We start from the raw sequence: 9,345 nt of genomic DNA on the forward strand, positions 1-9,345 counted from the left end.
TTGAAGTCCAGAGAAATTAAGGGACTGGTTCAAAGTCTCTCAGGTAGCAAGGGACAGTGCTGGGATTGGAACTTGGATCTTTCAAATCTAGCTCATTTCCCATTGCTCCCCAGCCTCTCATTGGAGCGTCAGCACCAGAAAGCCTGTGGAAATTGCCGAGGGGGCTGGAGCATTGATTATTTTAAAGTGGCCTGTAGGGTGTAGGGTATTAGGGGTACAGCTCTTTCACTGTTATTTTCCTCTAATCATTCTATCACCTCCTTCAATCTGCCCCTTGTTTAGTCTGACAGTTGTAAGGCAAAGAATCACGTAGTTTAAAAAAAGGAAGAAGAAGCTAGTTAAACTTACTTTGGCAATTCCTTCTTTAATCAAAACCATTACAATTTATGGCTCAGTCTTGATTACACCTCTCCAGCAGGCGCCCCCTGATTTCATACAACGTCCCTGATGTTTTTTTTCTATTTAATTTTTTTTCATTCTTCTTGATTTCTAGGTCAGAGAGTTTGAGCCTCATTCTTGCTTCAAATGGGCTTGGCTGTTTCTCTGGTGTTCAATTTCCCCTGGAGGGTCCATGGGTAAAAAATGCTTGGCCTTTTCAGAAGTGACTTGAAATTCCACTGATGGCATTCTCCCTGATTCCTTATTTTCTCAACCCCTACTGAGAAAGAGATGGGCTAGAGAGTTATTCTTCCTGACCTCTCTTGAACCTTAACCCCCTACAGAGCCCAGGGTCAAGGGTCATTTTCTCAGACTAGCTCTGGGGGAAAGAACCAAAGATCTGTCCCCTCCCCCAAATCTCACATTGAATGGAATGGAGAGTCATTTAAAAAACTTTTGTGCCAGAGAGGGATGAGATGAACCTCCCTGTGAACCATTTCCTCACATTATTGCTGTCTTGCTCCTTCTGGTCAACTTCACAGAAGGAAAAGCTTATGAGATGGTCTCTTTTCTTTTTTGAGAAAGAATAGTGGGTTCCCCTCCTGAAGGAATAAGGGCTTCCCCTTTTTCTTTCACTTTTATCCTTGGGTTGGAGAAGAAAATATTAGAATGAGAAAGATAATGAAAATGAGAGAGAATGAGAGTATGAAAGAGGAAAAGAGAAAGAAAGAGCAGGAAAAAAGAAGAAAAAAGAAAGAAAGGAAGAAAGAAAAAGATAGAGTCAAAAAGGAAGGAAGGGAGAAAGAAAGAGAGAAAGAAGAAAAAAGGGAAGGAAGAAAGAAAGAGATAAAGGAAGAAAGAAAGAAAGAAAGAAAGAAAGAAAGAAAGAAAGAAAGAAAGAAAGAAAGAAAGGAATAGCCTTGGTTTGAGTGGGTGGTTAATTCCCTTGTCTCTTCTTTAGAAGGAAAGAAATCACTGACTGGATCAATGGTCATTTCAGTGGTACTCCCTGAAGAAGGGGTCAGCAAGGGTCATTTCCTCTGACTCCTCCCACCCTTCTGGAAGGAAGGCTAGGCCATGTGTCATTGCCATGGCCCCCCTCAGTGGAAGATACAATGAGGAGTCATCATCTCTGACTGATCCCTTGGCCTTCCCCTGCCAGGCTTGCATAGAGGAGGAGAGGGAGGGAGTTTTCCATTGAGGCTTCCAATTCTTTCTTTTTAAATCTCTCTGGATGTAGGAACTAATCAGAGATCATTACCTAGCTCTCTTTCTCAGGATGGTTCTCCCTTCCATCCATTATGACAAATTTGAGGCATGTAGTAAAGTCTCAAGAGAATTGGAATGAGGGGCAATGTAGCCTATGTTTTTGTTTTACCTTCCTCATCTATTGATAGTCATTCAGGATGCTCTTCCCCTTCTCTCCTCCCAATTACCGAGTCTTAGCATTGGAAAGGATTTTAAAGACCCCTGAGTGTAACCTTCAGATCTTACAGTTTATTCTACAGGTAAGAGGAGAAGCAAACAATTCAGGCTCCCTGCTCCCATATCTAGGTATTTTCTATTACTCCACGTGCTCCCTTTCTACTTTGTCACTCATTATTCTTTTCCCTGGATTCTTCTGCCTCCCCACTACACCCATCTGGTATTTGTCCACAGCACCCCACCCCAAAAATATTCTCCCCAAACAGACTCAGTAAGTTTTAAGCAGCAGTTGCTGATGAAAGATGAATTTCCTCAGGTTTGGCTCTATTTTTAGAATGAACTTTTGGATGTTAAATCTGAAAGAAAGAAATATTCATAAAATGTAAAGATATGGGTTGACCCTCTAGCAGAAGAGATAAACAGAATTAATTAGTGTTGGATTTGGAAGAGTCCCTAGAGATCATCCAGCCCATTTTATGATGGGGAAACTGAGTCTCAGATGTGAAAAGCTCACAAAAATCATATAACTATTTAGTGCCAGAGATAGCACTAGAACAGAGGTATCTTGATTCCATTGCTAGATACTACATGATATAATTAATATGAAGAGTACACAAGATATTAAAGCCACCGCTGGTTCCCAAGACTAGGAGGACAACATTTCTTTGGGCAAAAAAACCAGCTAATAGAAATGAAAATAAAGCCCATTTATGTGTGTATGTGTGTATGATCAGATGTAAAATGTAGGACTGAATGCATTTACATCTTAAATAAGCTCTCCTTTCCATTTTGTAAGAAAACATTGTAGCTGGCACATTGCAGTATATTTTTGAATGTGAAAATAATACTAAATATAGTGCATTCCATACTGGCCTGGCAGAGTTTCCACAAAGTGTTGATATTGCTGTGGACCACCGTCATAATCACAGGAAGTCCAAAAAAGAGGACCAGGATGAAACACCAGATGACTCATTTGCAGAATGGCAAGCCACCATTCTAATGCTTAAAAATTTTGGATACATTTTATTTTTCAATAATGCTCATTTCCCCTTAACTGCCCTCCCTCCATTGAACTTTCCTTTGTTATGAAGAAAACTGTTTAAATAAACCAATTTATACCACATGCCATTTATGTTGGTGTGTCCCACATTCCACATCCATAAATTCCCACTTTTCTGTTAGGAGGAGGGAGGTCTCTTTCATCATCACTTTGAGACTGAGACTGACACTGGTCATCATTTTAAGTAATTTTTTAAAACCCTTACCATCTGTCTTAGAAGCAACACTGTATTAATTCCAAGGCAGAAGAGGAATAGAGGCTATGAAATGGGGGGGGGGGGCAGTCACTTGCACAGCTAGGAAGTGTCAGAGGCCATATTTGAACCCAGGACCTGGCTCTCTATCTATTAAGCCACCCAGCTGCCCCTGAGACTGGTCTTTATAATTAGAGCTCTGTGATCTTTCAGCTCTGTTTTTGGATTATATTATTATGGTCATCATATATATTGTATCCCTGGTTCTGTTTTGTTTTCTCTGTATCAGTTAATCCAAGTCTTTTCATATTTCTCTGAATTCCTCACATTCATCATTTCTTATAGAACATCAACTCCATCATTTTCCTATCTGAAAAGGTGTTCAATCATTCCACGGGTGATAGGGCACCCACCTTGTTTCCATTCTAATCCTCCCCCACCCCAGTGTTGCAATAAATATTTAGACATTTATTTCTGTATGGAACTGGTTGGAGCCCATAGGCTTATGAACAGGATGAACCACTGGGTTAAAAGGACTGAACAGTTCAATGGCTTCTTTCCAATAATTGCAAAATTATTTTTCAGAAAGCTGGGGCTAAGTTCTCATGCCACAAGAAGCAAGTCTGCTATCTCCCAGCCCCTTCAACTGTTTTTTATTTTTTTTTTTCATCTTTGACATTTTGAGGAATATGAAGTAAAATCTCAACATTATTTTAATTTGTATTTCTCTTGTTACTAGTGATTTGGAATAATGTTTCATATGGCTATTGACAGTTTCCAAGTCTTTTGAAAGCTGTTAATATCCTTTGACCCCTAATCTAGTTGGGAAAGGCTCTTGGTCTTAAATGTTGTTGAGTCATTTTCAATCCTGTCTGATTCTGACCCCTTTTGGGGTGTTTTCTAGCAAAGATACTAGAGTGGTTTGCCATTTCCTTTTGCACATTTTACAGATAAGGAAACTTAACAGAATTAAATGACTTGCCTAGGGTCACACAGCTAGTAAGTGTTTAAGTCCAGATTTGAACTTTCTAAGTCCAGAAAGAGAAACCTTCTTGACTTTAAGCCCAGCATTCTAACCATAGTTGTGGTTCTAATCACCTAGTTCACAGTTCTAACCACCTCTCTATTCTTGGTCTTACATAATTGTGTCAATTCCCTTTATATCTTGGGTATCAGAATCTTATGAAAGATATTTGATGCATAGATTTCCACCCACCCCCTCCAATTTCCAGTATTTGTTGTTGGAAAAGGGCACTGAAAGTGAACTAACATTGGATTTGGAAAAGACTTTAAAGATGATCTAGCCCATTTAACAAATGAGGAAACTGAGTCTCTGATAATAAATTGCTCACTGAAGGTAATTATTGCTCCTAGTTTTGGTCTGCCCTTCTGAGATTTCCTGTTATAGTTTTATGGTCTGGCTGAGATGGTACCAAGTACCAGGCTTTTAGAAAATCTAAGGCAGTTCTTGGTTTTTCTCCCAGCTGTTCTTCAGGTGGGAAATTCTCATTTTCTGCTAATGCCTTTTGATATGACTTCCCTATCAAAATTCCCTTCTCTGTTAGGGAATTTATAACTTCTATATTGATGATAGATTTTAATTTTAAGTAATATATATCCAAATTTATTTTAAATGCCAGCAGTCTTTTGACTTCTGCCATAAACTTTCATCAGTATGAGAGAAAAAGAAATTCGTTAGCTTAAGTCTTGTGATCCTAACAGCTCATTAGAGAACCCCTGGCTTTCGTCTTAGAGGATGCCTCCAGCTCAGTGTTGAATCTGTCAAAGTTAAGGAAGCAAGAGCAGGGCCGCTTATCAATCCTACAAAGCAATTTCTTATTTTTAACTATGTAGACCACAGGGTTCATTAGATTATTTTAATGATCCATCACAAGCCTGGCATACAAATCCCTCCTTCATCTGTCTAACTGCTACCGAGAAATTAAAAAGCTAAATACTGGCCATGGAGTTAGGGCCACAAAACATCCATTTCAATTTGTTTTCAGCTTTTGCAGCCCTGCTTGGATTGCCTTTGTGACTTACAATTTTCCTAGCACGGGCTTAATTTGAGCATTGTGTGTCCATTTGAACTCCACTGGTATTCAATGGAGTTATTTTAAGTCTAAATTATTACTAAAGCTGGTTTGGGTCTTAGGAAAACTGTTTCTAAAAGAATGAATTCCCCAAGTTTTTTGAATGCAGCTGATTTTAGTTCCCATAGAATTAAGAGTTAAGATAGATGTGGTTTTCCCAACTGAAATCCATTTCACATGAAGAATTTCAGAAAGTGTGGTCCTAACAAAGCAAATCACTACTTATTGCTCCGGAAGATACTTGGGAGTAGGGGAGTACAAACTATAAAGATATTGCATTTTTCTATCATGCCTTGGCAGTTTGCCCGGGTTTTTGCAAATTTCTGCAATTCTGTAAAGTTCACTATAGGGTAATGGCTCCCCAAATGTGGTTTGAAGCACCTATAAGAAACCTTTTAATCTCAGCTCTCCTTGCTTAAGGCACATATCCATTAGAATAGAACCCAGAACAGACTTTGGGGCTGAAGGTCCATGCAATCAGCCACATAACTCACCTTGCTTATTTCAGCTTTTGTGTCACTTCCAAGTAAGATCAACAGTTTTCCTTTTCTCCAGAAGAAGAATGCTTTAAAGGATTCCGCTTGACTGTTATACTGCCTGACTACCTGTGTATAGGATAGAACCATCCCTGTGTGCCTTCACTTTGTAAATATCAGGTATTTGTGGCATGCTGGCTGATAAAATCATTCACTGAATCATTTCACATGGAATAAATTACATTAAAAAGGCTCATCACAAAAACATGTGTGTAAATGAAATTACTCGAAATTTCCTAAGAAAATACAGGAGGAAATAAGCTGTATCTTGCTATATACATGTGTGTTTGTTCACAAAGCTCGATCCAAGGTGCTTTTTTTTGTTTGTTTGTTTCAGAGCGAAGGCTCTGACTTGCCAACTTATTTATGGTCTCTGGTCCCCTTGTTGGGTGATGGCGGCAACTTCAACAAAACCCCCTTTCTTTTTGGATGGCCAGCATATTGACTCGATGTAAATTTACCTTATTATTCCATCAGGACGAAGTTAGAAGTAAGATAGATTGTGCAGTGGGGAAACCTTTCAAAGGGCCAAACACAAGCCCCAATATTTCAAAATCAGGACTGCCAGCTTCTATTTGTGAAGTGTTCAAAGGCTTTAAACCCGGTCCAAAAGGCTCACCTGTTTTGTCTCTTTACAGGGAAGCACAGTAAAGTGTAAAAGACATATTCTTATGTGGCCACTCATCTATTCAAGATCAGATATGTCGAATAAAGTGGAGTCTCTATTTGGTAGCTAAGCCATCAAACAGTTAAGACATGTCAAGAACACTTCTCAACAGAATTCTAAAGCCCAACACTGATTTTGAAGATGAAAGGCAGAGGGTGAAATACAGATTTTCCCGTAAATAGGCACACACACAAAAACCTCTCAAGTGTCAATACAGGTAGTCCTCTAGTAGTGTATCAGGCTAAAGTACTTCTCTCATTGCAATGTTAAGCTGTTCCTTCAATGATGATCACATCTTGCTTTTAGTAATCTGGTGGTTTCTATTCAGTGTAACCAGTTTGGTTAGAGATTGCCTCTTTTCATTGAAACCTTTGTCCTGGGTTCAGCTAATATTTTGTGGGGAACAAATACACACACCAAATGGCATGAGTCCATCTCCCTTCCCCCCCTGGGTCCCGATCAATGTATTAGTTATTAATTTTCAAAGTCCAGTTGCAGATTTGCTGAATCGGGGCTTGGCCTTGACCTAAAGGATAGCTTGACAACATTTGGTTTCTCCCCTTCTACCCCCATTGACTGTGCAGGATCAGAAAGCCCATCCCTGGATTGGTTGAAGTTTGCTGCTGTTGCTATGACTCCGTTGCTAGGATCACTGCTGTCTCCAGCCCCTGCAGGAAACATGTAATGAATTATGGATGGTTGATTTTCTCAAAGAGGCCTGATCTGTAATGCAGATGAGTTCCAAGTCCCCCCTTTTCTTCTGGGTTCTTAAAAAAATCAGAGTTTTAAATCAGAATCTGGCATTTGCCCAGTCCCAGTTGCCACTGGCAGTGACTCCTGAATACTGATGTTAATTCTTATGCAAAGAGAGGGCCAGGGGTCAGTGTCTGTTATTTGTTCTGGAAAACCTTGTAGGATTTTCACTGAACTCTGTGACCCTTTGGGGATTTTCTTTTGGTGGGGGACAAGGAAGTTCGCAGACAAAATAGGATACAAACCCTAGAAGTGGCATCTTCAAAATATTAGAGAGCTAGTCATCTTCTTGGCAGGCAAGGGAGTTTGAAGGGCTTCGATCTGCATCCTGAAGGAGTAGTTAGAGGAATCTCTCTGTCTCTGACTCTCTGTCTCTCCGTCTCTATCTCTGTCTCTCTTTCTCTCTCTATTTTTCTCTCATTTTTTCCTCCGGACTGAGAGTCAGAGGGATATTTGCCTGAATATGACCTCGGACCTCCAGCCTTCAGACCATATTCAATTTAAGCCTCTTTAATCACCCAGCCTTCAATAGATCTTGGCTCAAGAGGGGCTTCGACTTCTTGCAGGCGACTGTTACATTTCCAACGCGCCTATTCCCCCCTCCTCCCAAGTAATGAAGGAGGGGTGGGGGTGGGGGAATGTGATCTCACACGCGTGACATACCAGCTGGCGCTGGGGGCCTTGAACAATGCCTCCGGCTCACGGCGCGCTCCCCCAGCCCCAAGAAGAGGGGCTCCAAGGTTCCCCCCACTCCCTCCTAGCCCTCCCCCAACTCACTCACCCACGCTACTACCAGGAGATTTCAACGAACTGCGGAAACGGAACCCCGAGTTACACAGAGATGACTTTGTCTCTGGGAGAGCGTGGTCCCTCCTTGCTAATACGTGTAGGAGGCGCTGTTGGGAACCCTTGAAAAGCTGTCTTTCCTTCCCACTCCAGGCCCCCCTAACTCTCAGGTACCCTTCTTCCAAAGAGAGGGTACCTCAGGCTGTCAAGTTCGCGAAGGAACCCTAGAAATGGACCAGAGTCCGTGTGGTCCCTTAAATAAAAGGAAGATAGCATCTTCCAAAGAGCCAGCCTGCTAGGTTTAAGTTCAGTCGTTTAGCTGGAGGAAGCGCTCAGGTGACTGAATGCAGTTGGAAAGTGCTTTTCTGAGTTAGGAAAGTTTCATTGCCAGCATCAGCCCTGGTCCTGGGCTCCTTCCCCTAGGCGGGGCAGGGGTCGAGAAATGACTTCAATGTTAGCTCGCTTGCCTAAGGAACCTTACCCCACTCTCCGCTAGATTCCAGGAAATAATCACGCCTTATCCTTGGGACTGTACTAAACAAAATGTGTGCGGTTTAAGAATCAAAGAATACTAAAAACAATAACCCAATCTTCTGGCAGCGGAACACAGGCTCGCCAAAGATTGAAAATACCTGTTATTCCCTGCCTCAACCAGCAGGTAATCTCTCATCACTAGGAATAGACTCGCAATTATTAAAAGAAGGAAAAAGGGGGGGGGGGGATTTTTTTTTTTTTAATTTAAAAGAGGCAGTTTTTACTGTACAATGATGAAAAGCAGGTGAAAATTACATTTGTCACCCCCTTCTTAGAGTATCTATTGAACATGTAAAAAGAAAAAAGGAAGATTCCCCCCTCCCCCCAACCAAACAAGCAACAACACTCTAGGGGCCAGGTGTGTGTTTAAGAATCCTGGGAATAAAATCTAGAAATATCAAAGAGATAACAATCCACACTGAAACTGCGGTGCTTACTGTTAGGAACAATAGGGATTAATGGAGTCATTTTCTAAATTGGGGATTTAAGACCAGTGTGAGTGTGTGTGTGTTTGGTGGTTTCATTTTGATTTCCTGGGTTGGTTCTGTAGGCAAGCTGTTCTGCTTACAACACTTCTAGTGTCTTAGGGAATATGTTTATGGAGGGCTATTGGTTCATGCATTCAGTGACACCTGCATACACAGATAATAATCGCTGTCAATAGCAGTCATCTTTACATTCAAAGGACTGGATCTGGGAGAAGGGAGCTAGTTCAGAGCCCCAGCATTCAGAGGACTGCTGGACTACATATAGAAAAGAGAAGGGAAGAGCTAGAGCAATTATCTGGATAACTCAGGCCAAAACAAGCCTGTCCTGAAATATCTAGATAATTGAAGCCTAAATGAGGGGTTTTGTGTTTGTCTGAATTATTCAGGTAATTCTGCACTTAATTTTGCATGTGCAGCTATCACCTTCCTCTC

General features: G+C 41.1%; 1 long non-coding RNA gene across 5 annotated transcripts; it reads right to left on the reverse strand.

Annotated features, from left to right (window-relative positions):
* Positions 1-344: 344 nt before the first annotated feature.
* Positions 345-8,068, reverse strand: LOC103092680 (uncharacterized). Of its 5 annotated transcripts, none has more exons than XR_008912369.1 (3): positions 7,351-7,955; positions 5,644-7,020; positions 345-655 (listed from the first exon to the last, which is right to left on the reverse strand). It is a non-coding gene; the product is annotated as an uncharacterized LOC103092680 (long non-coding RNA). The 5 variants fall into 5 exon arrangements; XR_008912371.1 differs by adding an exon at positions 2,072-2,159 and having other exon boundaries at positions 5,644-7,955; XR_008912372.1 differs by adding an exon at positions 2,072-2,159 and having other exon boundaries at positions 345-658; positions 5,644-7,955.
* Positions 8,069-9,345: the final 1,277 nt, after the last annotated feature.

The sequence above is a fragment of the Monodelphis domestica genome, chromosome 5, assembly GCF_027887165.1.
Source record: "Monodelphis domestica isolate mMonDom1 chromosome 5, mMonDom1.pri, whole genome shotgun sequence".
Taxonomy (NCBI): domain Eukaryota; kingdom Metazoa; phylum Chordata; class Mammalia; order Didelphimorphia; family Didelphidae; genus Monodelphis; species Monodelphis domestica.